This window comes from Tupaia chinensis, unplaced genomic scaffold (genome assembly GCF_000334495.1).
Source record: "Tupaia chinensis unplaced genomic scaffold, TupChi_1.0 Scaffold000275_1, whole genome shotgun sequence".
Lineage (NCBI taxonomy): Eukaryota > Metazoa > Chordata > Mammalia > Scandentia > Tupaiidae > Tupaia > Tupaia belangeri.
The window spans coordinates 1,957,083-1,962,399 of record NW_006159757.1 but is presented as its reverse complement, the minus strand read 5'-3'; the positions used below and the strand labels follow the sequence as shown (position 1 = coordinate 1,962,399).

The window sequence follows — 5,317 nt, the reverse complement described above, 5'->3', positions numbered from 1 at the left end:
ATTTATCTTGCTTTGTGTTGTGTTTACTCAGAATTCACTTTACTGGCTATTTGGAAATGTACATTAAATTGGCACCAATGATTTTTACTCTATTTTGCTATCCTGTTCTATAACCTATTCCACTTGTACAAAGGCACTTTTCTTTTCCCTGTCTAAGGTTTTTGCCATAGGGCACATGCACTTGCTGGAGAGGAGAGAAAGAGAAAAATAGTGAGAGGGAAAGTGAGAAATCACCCTACAGTGGTATGACCACATCACAATCTCTTTTCCATTCTCCTCTTTGAATTTTGGGCACACAAGCACATGTGCCTGATGTGATTTTCAAGCCACCAGGTCCAGGACTCAAACCACTGTCAGTCATGTGGAGTCCAGTACCTTACTCACTATGTCACCTGATGGTCCCTACATGCACTCTTTTTTTTTTTTAATAATTAATTTAGTTTTATTTATTCATTCATTTATTTTAATTTGATCAGAGACACACACACACACACACACAGAGAAGGAAAGTGAGAAAGCAAGCTACCAGGTCTGGGACTCAAACCATGGTCAGCCATGTGGGAGTGTCCAGCACTTTAACCACCACGCTACCTGCTGGCCCTACATGCACTCTTGTATCAGTTAACCAAGTTCTCCCTGACCCAAAAATATGGGACACTTCACAAATGTGTGTGTCATCTTTGCACAGAGGCCATGCCAATCTTTTCTGCATCATTGTAAGTTTTAGTATATGTACTGCTAAAGTGAGCACTGGGTCTTAGTATTTATTGAGTAATACTCATTTGTGGAAATTCATTTGTCACTCAACACATATTTATTGGGTACCTAATGTGTGCCGGACACTGTACTGGCAGTAGTGGTGATTCAATGGTGAACAATACAGCAGTGGTGTTAACCCCATGGAGGTCTTAGGCCAATGAAAAGTTATAGTATATATTGGGGTCCCCAACCCCTGGGTTCGGGCCAGTACTGGTCTATGGTACTGTTAGGAATCAGACCACACAGCAGGAGCTGAAGATGGCCCAGGAAGCGAAGCTGATGTTTTTGCCTGAGCTTCTCCTCCTGTCATATCATCTGCAACATTAGATTCTCATAGGAGCCCCCAGATGAGACTATCTATCAATAATTGGAGGAAAATAAGCGCAAGGCTCTCACTGATTCTGCATCATGGTGAACTGTATAATTATTTTATTATATATTACAATGTAATAATAATAATAGAAATAAAGTACACTATAAACATAATAAGCTTGAACTATCCCCAAACCATCCCCACTTGTCATCCCTGGTCCATAGAAAAATTGTCTTCCACAAAACTATTTGGTGCCAAAAAGGTTGGGGACCACTGGTGTGTATCATCAGATCTGGTGTCTTCGCTGCCTTGGGAAAGCACTAATTCTCAGTCGGTAGACAGTACACCTGAATGGCTCACTCACAGTAACGGAAAGCAAGATCAGAAGGCATTCAAACCATAGTCAACCAATCTGACCACCCGCAGCTCAGAAACCAAACACTTCAGAATCCCTGAATCCCTTGGCAAAATCACCCATTCCCATTTGAGTTTTCTGAGTCTAGATGATAATTGACTACAAAGAGGTCATTCTTTAGCCCTCCCTAATTGATTGAAGGGATACAATGAGGTAACCTAAGAGTTTTACTTACCTTAAACTCAACATATCCATTTTTAAAATGGATGACCTTTGCTTTACTTCAATTCTAGACCTAAATATTTTCATGTTAAAAACAAAGCAGAGATTAGGTAATTCAGTTAAATTACCTATAACATACTTAAAAGTTTTTTTCTTTACTCTCTTCTACCTCCTCTATCTGTCAACAAACCCTAATTGAATACATAAAAAAATCTTTAACTGCCCAACTGTTTTCTTGTAGGTCACTCCTTTCCTCTTTGTGTAATCTGAGCTTGGATTAAAACAAATTTTTCCTCCAGCCCAAAAGATGTAGATTTTATTGATCTAAAAAGTGAATCTGCTTTGCTTAAGCTAGCAATAAGAAGGCAGGTATATGCAATCATGCAGGATTATGAAAAAAAAAAAAGAGAAGAAAACAGTGCAGGGACACCTCCATCACTTAGAGGTTAAGGCAGCCAGATCCCACATGGCTATCTACATGGTTCAAGTCCTGGACCCAAAGGCTTGAGAAACATGTGACGTGTGTATATGCCTGTGTGCCCAAAATCCCAAAAGGAAGGAGGAATGGAAGAGAAGGAACTGTGGGGATGTAGGGAAGGGACTGATGGAGGAAAAGAGATCTGTCTTTCTGGCAAGCACACAGACTCTCTAGCACACTCACACACACACGCACACACACAAGCAATGACTGAAAGAGAGCTTGTTCATTTTAGCCAATATTCATTAACCCACTCAGATGTTCCAATACTGCTATACTCTACATATAGACTCTGATTCAGCAAATCTAGGGAGATGCCTTAAGCCACATTTTGTCAAGGCGACTCCATCACAAGTGACTGGATAATCAGCCATTCAGTAGTCAGTTCACTCTACACGATGACAGTGGTCATCCTGACTGTCCCATCCTAGTATATTAGGTCTTGCTATAGATACTTCAAAAGAAAACTGGGCAACCACCAAATTCCATGACTAGGACGTTTACAAAATACAGAAATACAAATGATCAATAAACATCCATTCACCTTCATAAACAATCAAGTAAATCTAAACTGAGGCCATTAAAATATAATTATTCACCAATTGCACTGTCAAAAACATTTTAACTGGTTAACCATTGTGCCTGTGGGTAACAATAATGTATTGTACACTTAAAAATCTGTTAAAAGGATGGATCTCATGTCAACAGTTCTTACCATGGTAAAATGTCAAAAAGAAAAAAGAGTGAAAGAAAATAAACGTTAGTTTTTTTTGTTTTGTTTTGCTTTTTTAAGTCAGTTAACATCCAGAATATGCAAAAATATGGTGATATGGGACCAGCAGTTAGCGTAATGGCTATGTCGCTGGACTCCCATGTAGTCAACTGCGGTTCGAGTCCTGGACCCGGTGGCTTAAACTCATGCCAGGCGTGTGTGCGTGTGTGCCCAAGATCCCAAGAGGAGAATGGAGGAGAAGGGATTGCGGTGTGGCCATATATATATATATATATATATAGTGATGCAAGCACTCCCATATGATGTTGCTGGCCAGAGTATATGTATTGGTAGAATTAAACTAAAGGACATTTTGGCAGTATGTATTAGGTTTTATAATGTAAATATTGGGTTGTCGGAAAAGGCATGATGCATTTTTGCATAGAAAAATAGAAAAAAATACGTCATAGCTTTTTTGACAATCCAATACTTTGATTTTGTATTTTAATTTCCAAAGTATTTTTCAGAAAGATAATACAAAAAAAGTGCAAAGATTTATGTGTAAGCCTGTTTGCCAAAACCTTGTTTACAATATAAAAACTGGAAGCAGCCCATCAATAAAGGATTGGTGAAAGAAGAATATCTAGCGTAATGAAGTGCTATCCCATTAAAAATATGTCTATTGTCAAGGCCAGAACAATGGTAAAGCAAAAGTCATAAGGAAAAAAGTGACTTTATGTCTCACTAATCCAACATCACATTAGGGTCAGACCCAAGGCACACAGTCAGACCCACCAACATCTTGGCCAGATGGAAATGGCAATATGTCTGCCTTCCCTGAAAAGGCGAGGGTCTTCTATACTAGCAAAAGGGTTGCTATACATATAAGTTGTCCTGAAAGAGTTTAAATTGGACAAAAATACAGAGGGTCTCATAGGCAGGAGGCAAGGAGAGGATTGGGAGAAAGTCCATTGGCAGAACTCTCTGAAGCAACTCATTGGCAGTTTTTACGGTAGTCTGTTCAGTAAGATTTGTATCAATCTAAAGGAAGTTGTAAGCCTGAAATTGTTTTTAGAGTGTCTTGTGATAGTCAAAAGTCAAACTGAGGGACCAGCAGTTAGCGTAATGGCTATGTTGCTGAACTCCCATCTAGTCAACCGCGGTTCAAGTCCCAGATCCGTTGGCTTAAATTCATGCCGGGTGTGTGTGCATGCATGCCCAAGATTCCAAGAGGAGAATGGAGAAGGGATTGCAGCATGGCCATCCCCCCTGGGGGGTGATTTCTCGCTTTCTGTCTCTCTGTCTTTCTGGCGGGCGCACGTGCCCTATAGCAAAAATATCCCAAAAAAAAAAAAAGAGTCAAACTGATAAGCTAGCTGGTCAATCGACCCCTCTTCTTCTTGATTCTCCAGCCCTTAGTGTGTGTGTGTGTGTGTGTGTGTGTGTGTGTATGTATGTGTGTGTGTGTATATATATATATATATATATATTAGTTTATTTTTAGTTTTTTGCCATAGATTGTGTACATTTGCTGGAGAAAGACAGAGAGAAGGAAAGTGAGAAATCATTCTCCTGTGGGTATGGCCACACTGCAACCTCTTCTCTTCCATTCTCCTTTCAGTATTTTGGGTATATGTGCACATAGACCCTGTGTGATTTTCAAGCTGCCCAGTCCAGGTCTAGAACTGTGATCGACCATGTAGGAATCCAGCACCTTAACCACCATGCCACCTGCTGGACCCAACATATGTATTATTGTAAAGCAATTTCTTTTCTGTATAAATTTTGTTTTCACACTGTCTACATTTATTAACAATTCAAATATACCTTTAACTAAATTTTCAAAAACTACACATATAATCATTTTTAAATTATTTATTTATTTATTATTTTAATTTGCTATCATTACCAGAGAGAGACAGAGAGGGAAAGTGAGAAAGCAAGACACCAGGTCCAGGACTCGAACCATGATCAGCCATGTGGAAATCCAGCATCCCAATCATGACACCACCTGTGGGTCCCAATCATATTCTTTTGTTTTTTAAAATATTTATTTAATTTTATTTATTATTATTTTTAATTTGTTGTAGAGAACATGTGCTCACCAGAGAGGGACAGAGACAAAAAGAAAAAGAGAGAAAGTGAGAAAGCAAGCTTCTGGGTCTGGGCTTCAAACTGCAGTCAGTCATGTGGGAGTCCACTGTCCCACCCACCACACTACTTGGGGTCCCTATAAGCATATTCTTTTTTTTTTTTTAAAGAATCATTTATTTACTTAATAACATTATTTTTATTTGACGAGAGAGAGAGAGAAGTTGAGAAAACAAGCCACCAGAGACTAGAATCGCGGTCGGCCATGTGGGAATCCAGCACCTTTAACTACCATGCCACCTGCCAGCCCCATAACCATAATCATATTCTTAATAAAACATGTGTGTGATATACAGACCAAAGTGGGAAAGAAGTTATTGAAAATGT

General features: G+C 39.2%; 1 non-coding gene across 1 annotated transcript; it reads right to left on the bottom strand.

Annotated features, from left to right (window-relative positions):
- Nucleotides 1–643: 643 nt before the first annotated feature.
- Nucleotides 644–751, bottom strand: LOC114008051 (U6 spliceosomal RNA). The gene has a single exon (XR_003549619.1). It is a non-coding gene; the product is annotated as a U6 spliceosomal RNA (small nuclear RNA).
- Nucleotides 752–5,317: the final 4,566 nt, after the last annotated feature.